The 16,678-nt window shown below is 39.1% G+C and overlaps 1 protein-coding gene across 5 annotated transcripts in view; it reads right to left on the minus strand.

Annotated features, from left to right (window-relative positions):
• cacna1e (calcium channel, voltage-dependent, R type, alpha 1E subunit) overlaps positions 1-16,200 on the minus strand; it is a 362,844-nt gene extending 346,644 nt beyond the window's left edge. For 3 of the 5 annotated variants that reach the window (XM_031900980.1, XM_031900983.1, XM_018093597.2), the window contains exon 1: positions 15,932-16,200. The gene's annotated coding sequence lies outside the window, so the exon portion shown is untranslated. The remainder of the gene's footprint in view (positions 1-15,931) is intronic. The other 2 variants (XM_031900981.1, XM_031900979.1) reach the window with 1 other exon arrangement.
• Between the last annotated feature and the right edge of the window lie 478 nt (positions 16,201-16,678).

The raw sequence follows: 16,678 nt of genomic DNA on the forward strand, positions 1-16,678 counted from the left end.
ACATTTTGCAATACATTTTCTTCTTTTTCCTCCTGTACATATATACATCAAAGCCAGAATGTATGTTTATGCCCACTTGTTCAAAGGTCAGAACCAACACATTACGTTGCATAGGGAACTGGAGCTTTGTTGGAATACAGCTGAAGACCCCTAATCTAAGCAGTGAGAAGAAGAACTATACACCAGAGCTGAGTAATATAAATATTATGGCAGGATTTTCCAGCACTGAATGAGGTGCAGGAAGTGAATCTCATAAAGTTGTACAGTTAATAACAACGGGGGTCTTTGGAGATTTTGTTTTGTATCTGTTGGTTATGGTTCTTTGTGCTTCTTACCAAACTTGCAAATATTCTCTTTTTCCTTACAATGATGACTTACTTCTGGCTTTTATATCCCTTCTTATTTTTTACCTTAACTTTCTATTGGAACAAATCTGCCTGACAGGGTCTTTCTAATAAAAAGCTGGTATCATTATTGGAGACACATTTACTTGTAGTGTTCACATTTTATAGTTACAGTTTGTCTGCGTGCATGACTGTTGGTCCACTCTGACTATTTTTTATTGCCGGCCTTAAAGTTCACCGGTTTGGTAGTGCTATCACAAATTTCTTGACGTGGCTTCAGGGGACCACCAATGAGAACTTTGCCCTGAACTAATTACCTTGAAGTAGACCTGCCACAATTAAGGGGCACCTTTGCCCTACAAATTGTTTCTCCCACCAGAGGTGTGAACTAACAGTGTCAACACTACAGAGAAAGAAACAATAGAGCTTAGGACCAGAGGCACAACAGGGGGCCTGGGGGAAAAGGGCCCAGACCATGGGTCTGCTTCCTCTATAGCTGTAAGAAGTCCCACAAGCAGTTGGGGGGTGGAGGACATGAGGGGGCAGGTAGGTGCATGCATGCATGGGGAGCCCAGCATGGCATTATTACATTGCTGAGAGCCATCTCTTGGTGCAGCCCACACATGCACATGTAAGTAGGTTCCCAGCAGCAAGTGCACAGCAAGTACCCCAAATTGTTCATTTAGCCATTCTGTTTGCTGAACTTAACAACTTTCAATATGGAGCTCCACCCCCTACTGTGTTTCCTGTCCATAACTTGGCTACTTTTTCACCACGACAGCCCAGAAAGATTTTCAGACAAAGTTGATAAAGTTGCATCCTCTTTCAGAGGGGACTGAATAAAGTTAATAGATAAGTTAGGAAGTATGTTCCAAGGGGGTTGTGAGTAGTTTTCTGGAGATTTAGGAAGAGGAAGCAACTACAAGAATGAGGCCTGAAGAACATAGAGATGCCAAACCCTGTTAGGGCCGTGACACACGGGGAGGTTAGTCGCGCTGTGACAAATCTCCGTTGACGCAGGCGACTAATCTCCCCGAAATGCCATTCCACTGGCTAGAATGTACCTCGCCAGTGGGATGGAATACACGGCGCTGCGATTTGCCGATGTCACCAAAGTTGCCTTGAGAGGAAACTTCGGGCGACTACGGCAAATCGCGGCGCCGTATATGCCATCCCACCGGTGATCATTCTACATTCTAGCATGTTTAGTTAGAAGCCAATTAACCTACCTATATGTATTTGGAGTCTTGGAGGAAACCAGAGTGCCTGGAGAAAACATACGTAGACAGAGGGAGAACAACTCCTTGCAGATAGTGCCCACTAAGCCACTGTGCTACATATACTGTGTTATGCTTTATGGGTAATGAAGGCCTATTACAGCTAGCCTCCACACTGGGAAAAATAATGTTTAGGTAATTGGTGCACTTTGAGTTTATATATCGTAATATATATATATATATATATATATATTATATATATATTGTATATAATTATGTTAGGGCACAGCCATCTTAACGCCTCCTTAGTGTTAACAGCAACGTTTTGGCACCTAGTGCTGCCCTGAGGTGGCCTAGGGGATGGATCCCCTCCACACATTTTTTGCATTGGAGTCGAGAGGGAGCTGCATCGCTAGTGCAGAGAGTGCAGTCGTGCTCTATACTCAGAAAAGCAGAAATTCTTATTTAAAATTTGGAATTTTGGCTCTTGAAGTTACCCGGTACCTTGAGGGGAGCAACCAGAGGTGAGTTTCTCAACTCGCCTTGTGACAGCAGCGCCCCTGATGTGTTAACAGCTGTATATTAAAGCATATCTAGCTGATTAGCACCAGCTAATAATGAAAAAAAAATAAGGCTGCCCAAGGCTGTTAACATAGCAACAAGGCATCCAGGCACTAAGGTTCATAAATTAAATTGCTGAGAAAATACAAATGACCAATAAGGCATTTATATTTATAGTACCACACACGCGTATGATAACAATGTATTGCATACACTCTCCCTGTTTTTGTGTGTATGCATTTAACCTCTTTCAGTGAATTCAGTAAGTAAAGAAGTATCATTAGACCTGACTACAGATATTATGGACTTTTCTAGAATAAAATATTGTCAGCCAAAACCTTAACATTGCCACTTTTTTGCAACAGCACAGGAGATAGTCCTACAGCTACAAAACAGATCCTGTAAAGCACAGTAGAAGTATGCTGTCATACACTCTATGTCAGTCAGATGCAGTGCTCTCCTGCAGGCATGGTTGTCATGGTTTAGGGTGCGATGTCTTGGTTTCACCAGCAGATGGCAGGAGAACACAGACCTCCAAGAATCTAGAAAAGTGGAATGGGGTCCAAAAGGGTTAAAAAGGAAGACAGAAGGTGTAGTCTTCTTTGGCCATTGATTAAACAAAGCAAAGCAGGCCAGAAGCCTTAGATGCCAGACTCAGAGGGAACCAAAACAAATAAACCGGACAGGCAACTATTAGGTATAACCTGGAGAGGGATAGCTTATGTTATAGCTTGTCCTACAGACAAGCGGCAGAGAGGATAGCTAGAAAGGCAGCCTTTGCTCCATCCAGCAGCGAGAAGGTGCTGTTATCTTAGTGTTAAGTTAAGGATCATGTTGGAAGTTTAGGGTAGAAAAAGGACACTGGGTGTGTATAAAGCACAGGGGGAAGCACCTGGCAAAGCATTAGCATTGGGTTTGGCCTGTAAAAGGGGGTGTGATTGAGAGTTCCCTTGAAGTATATACATACACACAAAGAGGCAGAGAGAGATGTTTTTCTGCGTTATTTAAATTTATACCATAAAGATGAACTGCAATGCTAATCCAAACATTTAGTTAATCATGCAAACACACAGGCCAAAGAAATCAATGTATTATCGGCTTGCAAAGGGCAACATGATAGATGGTACCTATTTACTGTACTTTTCTGCACTGCATTATCTAAGAGTCAAGTCAGTAAAATCCACTCAAATAGCTTTGTATTTTTGTGATTAGCAACATGATTAAAACAAGGTCAACTATTGCCTACCATCTGTGCCTCAAACAAAATAAATGTTGCAATTTATCAGCTCCTACATGTCTGATTCATGGGTCAATAACAAAGTTTATTATTGAATTACAGTGGTTTTAATAGCTATATTACAGTCATTCTTCACATGAAGAGCCAGAATCTTAAGAGGAAATCCACCCATAAGCTCACAATAAGAAACAACATAACATGGACCATACTCACTATTCATCTCTGCAGAGAGCAAGGTATATTGTACTGCAAGAATAATACCAGACTTCCATATCAGCTGCTCACTAGTAAACAGGGGGTGGGGGTGACAGGTACAATGCAATAGGTTTGTCCCAAAATATAGTAAAATAAAATAAAAGAGTATGACAATAGTTTTGAAAAGATTGCAAATGGAATGTAAAAGAAGCAAGCATAGAGTTAGTTCATTTTGGATAGAAAAAAGTTCTGGACGTGTGAACTGGTGCTGGGACAGCAATCTAGCCCCACTTGCTTTGTCATCAATTCACCTCTTAGTTTGATTTCTCAAAGCAACATCTCACGCCTGGGGGCCTAATTAAGAGGATAATGCTTTGCTGTGAATCATCCCCAGTTAATCTCTTTCGCCTCGGGCATCCTAATTAAGGAAGTTCTCTCACAGGGAAGTCACAAAAATTGTTCTTAGAGGAAGGCACTGTAAGGAAATGAATGGTTAAAAACTGTCATTAAGGGGCACCCCTCCCAAAAACTATTTTCAGTGAATGAAAATATAATTCTCAGCAACTTCCCAATTTACAGTAATTATACATTGGTTTTAAGATTATTTGTAATTGATATTAAAAGCAGTGTTTGTCTGGCCGTTTAAGATCTCTGCACTCCTGGCTCTGCTTCTCAAGGAAACGAAGTAACCACAAAGTGTTTGACTACCCACTAAAGGAAAAAAGATAATATAAGGCTATTCTTATACTGCACCTCTGCCACGGGTGCAAACTCACAGTAGGGAAAATAGGAAAAGCATCACAAAAGGCTAAAACGCGGAACTGGCTGCAATTTTGTTTGTTTATTAGCACAACATGTGCATCAAAATTTCCGCATTTTGCCATTGGCAATTTGTTTAGCGAAAATTCACTGTGAAAACATTTGTCACCTCAGAAAAAGCCTCGGCCATGTCAAATTGGGCATGGTTGCATCAAAATAGGCATGGTCGTGGCTCGCGACAAAAAAAGGCATGCATGACAAAAAAAGTTGCTCGACTAACGCGTTTCCCGGATTTTCTGCCGTTTCACACATTTTCCTGCGAATTTTACACCAAAGCCGAACAGGACAGATTCGCCCATTACTAGTTTTGAGCCGAATAGGCCCTTTGTCAAGGTCACACACAGTGTTACCGAAGTTTAAAAGGGGTTACAGGAAGTGACACGGAAACAAGACACTCCCCAGAGAAAAATTAACCAAACATCGAATCTGCACAAATGTTCCGCAATCCTATGCAGTCATATTAAATGTAATCCTTTTAATATCCAGGACTCCAGTGCTTTTTGTAAATCTTCATATTTGTGACCAAGAGTGTGGTCCATGAAAATACAGGTTACATGTTGCAAAAGAACCAAAAGATACTGCTTCTATGCCACTTTGCAGCTAGTTCTGTGTTAAAAGCTTTCTTGTTACTATTTTGGCTACTGCTCCTGAAACAATTTTGCAAGGTAGCTGATAAAAGACCTGAATATTGTTACATTGGTTTCAGAGTCCTAGACCCAGAAAATGGAAAGGGAGAAATAAATACTGCTTTCAACTACTATTACAATAACCCCTAACTACATAATACAAAAAATATTGAAAAATGCTAATGGATGTGTATTGGAAAGTTGCTTAGAATTGCACGTTTCATTGTGCAAGAAATCAGTGGGTGAAGGACCCTTTTTAAAAAGTATGTTTTACTGACAGACTATTAAAAATGAAATAATTTGGTTTTTTTTATATCAATTTTGCAATAAAACTGTTATCTACTTCTCAATATTATAATTTTCCACTCTGGAGACTGTTTGGAAAAAAAACATTGGAGCTGAGATCATTTTGATGTTGGTTATTATTATAACAAAAAGAAGCAATTTTCCACAGAGTTGAAACCTTTACTGGTAGAATACCCTATAAGTTATCATATTCTGTATCAATAAATTGTCAATTTTATCGATTGATCATATAAAATACCAGCCAGATGGCAACGCTAGTCACAGAACTATACTGGTATCAAAGTGTTGGTAAAATATTCCTTAGGCATTACACAAATTTGTGGTGCACCAATTTTAATATGTTTTTAAACTACAATGCTTTTATCTTACTGTGCTACCAGGATAGTTAGAGGCAGATTTGTCAAAAAGGTGAAATTAGAGCTCACCACAGAGATATTCACCCACTTTCCATTCCAATGGGATTTTTAAAAGTGTATTTCAAAAATGGTGAATTTTTTCGCCAGGCATCGTTGCGCATCAAAAAAAGTTGCGGTCGCATCAAAGTGTGCACGGTCGCTTAAAGATGGGGATGGTTGCAGCAAAATAGGTGCGATCATGTAAAAAAAAAAAAAAGACGTGGATGACAAAAAAAGTTGCACAGCAAACACATTTCGTTGATTTTTCGCCGTTTTGTGGATTTTCCTGTTGTTTCGCAAATGTTTCCAGCAAAACGTGACAGATTCGCTCATCACTAATAGTGAACTCTAACTTTCACCCCTGGATAAATACACTTCTAAAAACTCCTTAGGTATGTATAGAAAGTGGTTTTTCTGTGTTAAATCTCACATTTTGATAAATCTGCCCCTAAGAGCCTGCTTAGGACTGGAGCTGTGCAACAGGGAAAGCCCTTTTTAGGGTACTTTAGCGTGCACATTCCCACTTCACATTAGATAGAAAGATTGGAATATGAATAGGAGAGAGCCTGAATAGAAAGAAAGTAATAACATATAACAATTGATTTTTTGGCTTCTGGGGTCAGTGACCCCCATTTCAACTGGAAATATTTGGAAGAAAAAGGCAAATAATTCAGAAACTGTAAAAAACAAATAAAAAATGAAGACCAATTGAAAAGCTGATAAGAACTGGCCGTTCTATAATATACTAAAAGTTAATTTGAAGGTAAATTACCCCTTTAATTTCAACCTATAGGTTGACTTGATAAAATAGAATAGAATAGTGGAAGGCCCTAGAAACATAAATGAGGGCAGGAACACTCATTGTCCTCTTTTGCCCAACAGTAACAACTATGAGCCAAACTAGGGTCCTTGAGGTGCCAGGTTCAGCAAACAGGAAAACTGATAATGTAGAAGTAGGCCGAGGCCATGATAGGTTGGATGGTGTAATAACTGACTGAAGACAGAGTTAGTGAAAGTAGTGAGTAAGGAGTAAGTGGCCAAAAATGGGGCATTTTGAATAAGCCCTAAAGTTCTCATATGGTATACTTTAGAGATACTTTAGACAGTGCCCTATATGAGTCCATGTGATTTTTAGCCACATCTATGCTTCAAACCGATAACACCCTAATACTGCCATACCATGTCCCCCTTCCCTTGTAGGGCAAGGGAATGCCATATCAAATGTACAGGAAGCTTCCCAACTGACAGAAACATCAAACCAAGCTTAAACAGTAAACAAGTGAATATGGGAGCTACATCATCCTCATCTGCCTTAATGTGTAAGAAAAAGAAAAGAAAGTGAACAGTAAATCTATTCACACACAACTTTTTGATTCCTCTTTTTATTGTAGTATCCTTATTTGCAAGTGAAACTTCTGTAGTAATACTACAAATATCTTCTATCTTTATTAAAGGATATTTATAGCTGTAGTAATTCAGTCACACCAATGGGCCCTGAAACTCTCCTAATGTAATCATTTTATTTGTTCATTTCCATGTACTGGCCACACAAATTCCATTGCTACGTCTATTTTGACATTTTCATATACAGTCAGATGAATATGACAAAGAGACTGGGAAAGTCACACAAAAGGCAATGCATAAATAAATAAAAATATATATATTTGCCACAGCCGCCAACATCATTTATTTATAATAGCATTTACAAATTATCAACAATATAAAATAATTAGCAGTAATTCATGTCTACAATTCATTTGAAAGAATGCAAAAAAAGACAACCCTGAGTTCCAACAGCAAAGTTTCACTGAGTTGAAAATAATGAGAATTGTATGGGCTGTATAACAACACTGATGGGAAAACAAACTTGAAAGTGCAGTTCTGAAATTGTTGTCGCTGTCACACTGCACTATGTAGGCTAACGTAGATCTAGCAACAGGCTTGTCTCTGTTTTTCACAACGAGACACAACACAGTATTTTAAAACATGTATGTTCATTAACATAGGGCATACAGTAAATATTTAATTAAAGGTTATAATATTGAAAAAAAAATCAGATCAAATGGAAATTAAGCTGCACTGATTGCTGATTGGTTGTATTTTAACATTTTTCACATGGTTCGGCATTTTTATTCTGGGAGTGCTGCTTCAATGAAATCTATGGAGAGATTAAACAAAAAACACCTTATGCTTAATGCAGAAGCAGAAGGTTGATATTTCTGCACATGTAAGTTCTGGGCTGTTGAGGGTACAGAAGCAACACAGCCAGAATTAGTGGTCAAACTCAGACTAATAATGAAAAAATGTACATATGATGTGGTACTGATTTTTAAGTGTTGGTACCAACATTATCTATTGATTTAAACAGCAGTTTAAAGTGTACTTTTACTTGATTCTACTGATAGCCACAAAGTGATTTACAAAGGGTGAAAACACACAATAAACAGCTTTACAATTTAGCAAGCTGTTAAAATAACAGTAATCAAATACACCACATGTTGCTGTCTCAAATATAAACCCACTGTTTACTTCCCAAGCTGGTTCAAAAAGTTTCCAGCAAACTCCCAGAATTCTACATAACAAAAGAACCAGCGCAAATGTGCAGGGAAGGGAAGACAAGAGAGCAAAGAAAGAAAGAAGAGAGAAGAAAAAAATAAATATATAGGGGCAGATTCATCAACGTATGAGTTTGAATCCCAAAATGGGTAAAATTCGGATTAGATATGATATTTTCTGATGATCGGAAATGTCACAAGTATGCTTACGAAAAAATCGTAATAGTCACGATAATATGATATTGGCGATCCAAAAGTCACTAAATTTTCATATCCGAACGATCGTAAACGGCGGGAAAACCTTTCTGACTTGGATCCTTCTGTGCATGATCTTGGAAGCCTCCCATAGGACTCAATGGCACTCTGCAGCTCCAACCTGGCCCAAGCAAAGTCACGACACTGAAGCTTGAATGAATCCGGAACTTTCGTACTCGGCGCGCCAAATACGATTTTGTCACGCAAACTGTCGTAAGGTACAAATAAGTTGCGCAAATTAACGAAAAAGTTGCAAAAAAATACTCACAGTACAAAAACTTTGAAAAAATACGATTTTTTTGTATTTGGATTCAATCGTACTTTAATGAATGTGCCCCATGGTGTAGTCATTTTTCAATACTGATTAGTAAACACACCTCAGTGCAATCAAACTTATAGTGCAAATTTCAAATAATGTAATTCAACCTTATGGTTGTGCAAACACCTGTTAGTGCCAATGTATAGAGTTGTGGTTTCACAACACCAATAAGTAGAGTATAACTCTCCATCAGTTTACAAAGTGATCAAGTGCTACATAGAATCGTTTGTTAAAATCTCAGTTCCACAAATATATATAAAAGTTCTAGGTAAAGTCCTACAAGCAAAGTCCTGCTGCTCGGTTCAAGGGTCCGTTCGGCAGATGCACAGCTCCCGGTGGTTTCCGGTTTCCCTCCAAGTTGCCCTGACGTCCTTGTGTTACCCGCAGAAGGAGTTTCTCGTGGTGAGCCTCCTCATGACGTCACAAGCATGATTTGCTGTCTGAACACCAGATTTCTCACCATAAAAATTCATACTCACGGCCATTTTGCCATGTTCCCCTGCGGTGGCATTCTTCTGTGTTCCACCACAGGCGTATATGCTACCTAGTGGTAATACTATATGTTACAGAGTCCCACAGCAAAATCTTTAAAGGGCCCACTAAATTTGGGGGACAAGAGATTTTTCATAAGATGTATTGCAACTGTTTGAGGCAGAGCAGCCTGGTCCCTCTATTCCTCTTTGCACCACCCAGCAGGGTCTGTTTTTTCTTTAGTTCCACCCCTGCTACCAAAATATATATATGAAATCAGTATATATATAGCTACATAAAAAGTAATATATGTCCTGTTTCTTATATGTACACAGAAAAAAATTGTCCTACAGAAGCATTTCTCATACTGTGGTCTGGTAAGACCTCAAACTCTCAATTAGGAGTAGTAGCTGCCGCTAAGTCTACATAAAGGCACCAAAATGTTGCATTCCAGTTTCTTTGGCTACACATTTTTTTGTAGAGGCAATTAGACCTTTATATTAACAATTATGTTTGCAGAGACCTGTAATCTAAATGGTAATACTGGTTGCAAAATTACAAATAGAAGCTTGATAGCTGATGCTTACAACTGTTTTAAAAGGGTTATTCACCTTTAGATTAACTTTTAGTAGGATGTAGATATTTTGCAAGTGGTCTTGATGTTTTATTTTTGTGTTTTTTTAATGATTTAGTATTTTGTACATCACCTTTCAAGAATTTCATGAGTTATCTGGTTGATAGGGTTCAATTTACCATAGCAACCAGGCAGTGGCTTGAATGAGAGACTGGAAGATGAATAGTAGGGGGCCTGGATAGATAGAAAGATAAATAATAGAGAGAAGCAATAACAATATAGTTGTAGCCTCGCAGAACAATAGTTTTTTTAGCTGTCAGGGTAAGTGCCCACCCCCATATGAAAGCTTGAATGAGGCAGAAAGGGAAGACAAATAATTCAGAAACTATAAAAAATGAAGATCAGTTAAAACATTGCTAAGAATAATATACTAAAAGTCAACTTAAAGAAGAACTAAAGGTATCTAAAGAAATAGGCTAGAAATGTTGTACATCGTGTTTGTGCTTCTGTACCAGCCCAAGGCAACCACAGCCCTTTAGCAGGGAAGGTCTGTGTCTCCAAAGATGCCCCAGTAGATCCCCATCTTCTTTTCTGCCGATTCCCTGCACATGCTCTGTGCTGCTGTCAGTTACTGAGCTTAGGGACCAACTCACAATATACTGTATATATAGAATATAAATGTCACAATTTAAGGCCAATTAGAAAATAATATAGAAATCTGCTCAGTTAGCATCATTAACAATCAGCCTTCTAGTATCACCCTCTATGACAGACAAACCTCATTTTCTGCTTGATAATTTGCGACAACCCCTTCTCAACAGCTGCCCAGAGCCCACTGAGCATGTGAGTGTTGCAGATATTTCTAACAGACTCCAGTATGGTGACCTGCTGCGCCATGTTTAAAGGCCTGATTATTACTACTATAGAGATCCTGAACCTTTAGGCTAGTTCGGTAAGTTCAATATACAAGATATGGCATTTCTAGCCATAAAGGTCGGCTTGGCCCACCCATGACTATATCCTATATATCACACTGGGAATACACAGGAAAAGAAAATAAGACACCAAAATATCAATGCAAGTTATTAAAATTATGATATCCTAATGATTTAAATGTCCTATATGATTAATTAATGAATTCTAGTAAATGGCATTCAAACACTCCCTACAGAAAAAAATGTATTAGCTCTGGCATTTTCACTAAACAAGTGTTTTTTATCTGAGGGCTACTGAATATAATCCCATTTATAAAGCCCAACTGAATCACAAGACCAGGAAGTGCACCATGATATGTAGAACACAAGTTGCTGCTTTGAGTAGCACATCCTTCATAATAAAACTGGAATTCTAATTGATTTCATAGGAAAGCAATGTGATATTCAGGGCACCTGGGAGCCAGGGCACACAGCTGTGGCAACCGGACAAGCTAGAGGTGACAGCTGTCTTGTGCTTCACCAGCCACACAGATCACTGCTGATTAGGCAAAGCTAAAACCGCAAGCTCTGCCAGTAATATATTCACTGAAAAAATAAAGAAAGGAAAGGGCAATTTATATACATTCAGATCCAAATAATGCCATTCTACAAATCCAAACAGAAAATTAAATGTCTGCAATATAACCACTGAATATTCTGTTTGACTTTCCAATAACATTTTCTCATAGCCACAGCGATGTAACTTACCCCTAATGTCCCTGCAGTTGCACTCCCTCTGCCACTGGTTGCCCCAGTCCCCCATGCCCCATATTAGTTACTATATTGCAGTTTTTGTATATTTCTAATGGCAAAAAATAAATTATTTCTGCCAAGGAATATACCTGAGGTCCTTGGGTCCCAATGCAGTCACGTGCCCTGTACTCCTTGCAGCTCCTGGATAGCTACAAGGACCATGAATTTATTAACTACACCATACAAGGGAACTAAACCAAAGTATATGCAACATTTTGCACTTTTTATCTGTACCTTTTCTTAATTAAAAAAAAATATGTATAAGGGGAAAACCAGCTGTCATATTATGTGATGGTACAACATAAGATTCATTTACTAAAGTGTTGTTTAAGTGTTGCATTGTGCAAATCACAAATTTTGAATGAAAATCACTAAGCTTTTTACCCACAATGCAATGAGGGCTGCCACCACACCCCATTAATACCAGCCACATATTGAATCCACATCCTGCATGGCTAGTTAGAAAGAAATGTACATGCATGCTTCAGACTGAACTGGTTTATGTGCAGCCATGCAGCATTCCTCTTTATTAATTGCTAACTAGCCACACAGGTTGTGGTTTCTTTAAGTGGCTGGTATTAAAGGGGTGGAATTCCACAAGAGCAGGCCACACTTGCTTTGCATCCATTGCAACCTGCACACAGTGCTACAATGTGTGTGCTAATTTCCGTTATACTGCAAGTTGCAGCAAACATAATCAGAGCGGTGATGGTGTCACTTTACTGGTGCTGCTACTGCCGAAGTTAGAAATCCCCCTACCTGTGCCTGCACCCAAATGAATTGAATACACTTGGGTGCAGGCACATGTAGCCGATATCCGCCTAAGAATGTTTTTCTTGCATTTTTAGGTGGATACCGGCTACATGTGCCTGCACCCTAGCATATTCATTTCATTCTGGTGCAGGCACAGGTAGAGGCATTTTTAAGTGTATGGAGCATATTCTCAGCAAGCTTGCTGAAAATATGCACCATACACTACATGTGGCATTAGCCTTTGGGCTTATACTCACAAGCGTTGCTTCCTTTGCTCCCCTGTGTTTCCATTCGCCAGTCTTCCACGGTGGTAGAATGCAGGAGAAAGAAACGCATCCCATTCTTTCTTATGGGGCTGTACTAACATAGTTGCATGTTTGCCTGTGTTAGTACAGCCCCATTAGAAAGAATGGGATGCATTTCTCCCTTCTCTCCCCTGTGGTGGAACGCAGCAAAACAACACCACAGGGGGGCACAGGAAGAAATGTTTGTGAGTATGAGCCCTTAATGATCCTTCTTGTATATAGAAAGTACAGACCGAGTCAGCATCATATAGCACAGCTGGGTGGCTAAAGGGTATGGGAGGCACACTACAGAGATGCCATGACACTTATTTTTAAGAATGCTTCAGGGGCATGGTTATTTCTTTATAAATCATACCACTCTGGTTTGTGTCTAACAGGAATAAATACAATGATTCCAACTCAGTGTAGAAAGAGATTTGCCATTTTGTGTCCCAATATAACCCATCAGCAATGCCTGCCATAAATGCACTATGTACACACAGTCGGGTGCTGTTTCTGCTAGGAGACTCTCCAAAACCCCTGTCCATTTACTGTTCTAGATGAAAAGTGACTGCGTGTGCTGACATTGAGTTACAGGCACGTGTCTGTAGAGCAAGTCTTGGCAGAAATGATTTCTGTGCCTATAATGGTCAGAGTATATAACGCACAGTGGTTTTCAAGCCTATTTCCAATGGCTGATGAAAATGTTATGCTATACAGCAGGGCATCCTGATGCCTGTGGTGCATGTTAACTACTTTCCTAAGCAAAATCAATTGCAAGTTTAAATAAATAATGGGGAACCTCTAACTCTGCGGGGGGAATGAGTCCGGTGTGCAATTAGTGCTGATTTTCTCAGTATTCCACTATACCAAAGATAGTACATGCAATAACCCCTAATGCCAAACTGGGGGGATTTTACCAGTCACCAAAGAACATCAGTAAATGTCAAGACATCAATCCATATTCTGACTAAATAAACATCCACCCAAACTGTAGTGAATGATTGATGATTCCTTCTCACAAATAGGTTTTATTGTTTTTTTTTTCTTACAGTTTTTAATATATAAATGGTTTATTCGTGTGCTACCTCAGCCTAACCTGTGTTGGCAGTGCATTGCACATTGCTGACTCAGCCAGTTAGATCAGGCAAAGTCAGTGACTCACAGCACAAGTGTGTTGTCTGCAGCAGCAAAATAGTGTTAGGTTGAGGAACGCAACTTAACACATTAACCTTGTTATTAATTCACAAATAAAACCTCAAATATATAAATAAGTCAAATAGAAAATAATGAAGGCAATATGTGAAACGCATTTTTTTTGTAATATGTATTTATTATGTGTTATTTACATAGGGTCGCTCAGTGGGTAGCTACCTGCAAAGAGTTTTTATGTTTCCGCTGGGTAATCTACTTCCACCCACACTTCAAAAACATACAGGCAGGTTACTTGGCTCCTGATTAAATTGGCCCTACTGTGTGTGTGTGAATGTGTTAAGGATTGTTAGCTCCACTGGGGCACGGACTGATGTAAATGATGTATAATCTCTGTAAATCGCTTCGTAAATGTGTTGGTGCTAAATAAATATGATGAAATACATAAATTAAATATAATAGCAACACATTTACGCAAACTTTACAAGGATTATACATTTTTTAATATTCACTACAATTTTTCTTTTTTTTTTTTTACTAGTGATAGTTCCCCTTTTATTTCTCTGAAGCAAATCTGGTACCCACTACCTACAATAATTTATACCTGAGCAGTTGTTACATGTCTAAACACAGAAGTGAGATTAGCTCTGCCTGGCCCACCGGTGTGCTTATCCACACAACCTGCTCTTTTGTGGATGCCCAAGTAGACATTTGAAAAACACAGGAAAAAAAAATGCCCAGTGGTAAGCACCATCCTATCCATTTCCCAAATCCAGTGTAATAAACATCCAAACATGTACTCCCCAGTGTTATAGCTTCATATGGGCACATATATATATATATATATATATATATGAATATTCCTTAATATGCAGATTATGGAGGTAATAAAAAAACAGACCAGCTTAAAAGGTAAGTGGATTAGCAATTTGGTGCCACTTTGTTTAGTTGGTTTATTTGCTGAAAGCTAACGAGACAAGGCAAAGGGCCTTTAGAATGAACGCATCTGTTACCTGTTGCTATTTTCTCTGGCTCTGTTGTCATGCTTGTAAGGAAAAGCACACAATTTTTATGAATCAGGAACAGGGAATGCTGATTGTCTGCCTCTAAGTGCAAGCCCTAAAAATAGGGTTGTCATAGCAATGGGTATTACAAACCACAAATTCAAGTTAAATAAATGAAAAGATAAAATAGACAATAGAAGATCGATACAAGCGGTTGGCTGTTGCAGGCTGAACTAGGATACCCAACTTGTATTCCTCCAGCAATTGCTCAGCTAGAACTGTGAATGCTTCTTGTCAAGCTCAAGGGTTAAAGGGAGTTGCAGTTCATCTACAGCTAAAGGTGTAAAGGTGGCTGGATATTTATAAGGGGACTCTAAAATGTCCCAGATAACACAGTAAAGACAATGTTCTGTTATATATCTCCATTCTATTGCTTAAATAGATGCAAATCACTTTACACCGTTAAAAATAGCAAATAACAGGCAACATCGGACATATCCCAACAAGTCTGCAAACTTGTTAAAAGAATTGTTAATGTTTTAATTGCAATTCAAACCTTGAGAAGTAGGAGGCATGGCAGAACAATGCCTGGCACAGAAGGACAAAGGGTAACTAAACTTTAATAAATCTGCAGATGTATCTCAGATTTTGCACTTCAATTTAAATTATAAATAATAAATGCACACCCCAGCCTTATATATTTTAATTTGAGAACTGCACTCTGTACAAATTCTTTACCATAACATCACAACATGTATAGATGGGGGCAGTTATAAAATGAAGCAGAATTCAAACACTGTATGAAAACTATTGCCTTCAGGTGCTGCACACAAAGCTAACCTTCCCCATTTACAAAGCAAATTCAGACAGTCCAGAAATATAGCAGAGTAAATATATTTTGTAGCTATGCATATTGTTAGGAGGAAAGAGCTTTCTGTGAGCCAGTGATGGGGTATGTACAGATTCCTAGAACTGCCACAACAGGTAGCATTAACTGCTCCAGCCAAGAGGGCTGCCTTCCTGAACGGAGACAGCAGTTCTGAGATAAAAACCCCCGACAAGCTTGTGCTGAAGAGCAAATGTAACAGGAGATGCAAACGGACTGACAAAGAATGAGAAAGCAGCAGAGGAGCTTACCTTGATTTAATGCATGGCTTCTGCAGTTAGCTAGCTCAGCGTGTGTGTTATTCCAAAGAAAAATAATTTATATTATAAAAGGCTAGCAAAACAGGAGGGGATATGGGGAAAGGGAGGAGGGAATTTAGAGCAGGGGGTGGGAAAATAAAAGAAGAAGAAGAAAAAAAAAAAGAGAAAGAATAGAGTGAAAAAGGAAAAGAGAGAAAAGAGAGTTAAAAGCAGTCTCCTGCCCACACAGTGGAACAGCAATGACTGGCAGTGAGTAGAGAGCGCGCACACGCACATCCCAGGGGGAGCACATAGGGAAGAAACCCAGTCAGACTGCCATGCCTGCCTGGCCAGGTGATACTGTGGGGAATGGGATGCCCCTTGTGTAACACTTAGTTCTCCAATATAGAGATGGGAGTCCTGTGTCACCTCTCCTTACTGACCAGCTCCTTGTGTTCATAGGTAAATAATTACCAGTTGTTGCCACAGTAGGATTAACACTGGGGGCACCTCAAGAACATACAGAAAAGGGTCCAGTAATAACATGTGGTGACTTACTAATCCGCCTCTGTTTAGGGGTGCTCCTCATCCCTTATAGAGACTTACAGAATAGGGTGCTTAGATCAACCATTGGTACCAAAAACTTTGATTCAGTTACAGTATCTGTGCTCTAAAACATAGAGGTAATTTACTAAGCTGACAGTGTAAAAAAAGGGTGTGATCTGCATTTCTTTGCTCTTTGCACACTGCATTTGACCA

Source organism: Xenopus tropicalis, chromosome 4 (genome assembly GCF_000004195.4).
Source record: "Xenopus tropicalis strain Nigerian chromosome 4, UCB_Xtro_10.0, whole genome shotgun sequence".
In the NCBI taxonomy this organism is placed as follows: domain Eukaryota; kingdom Metazoa; phylum Chordata; class Amphibia; order Anura; family Pipidae; genus Xenopus; species Xenopus tropicalis.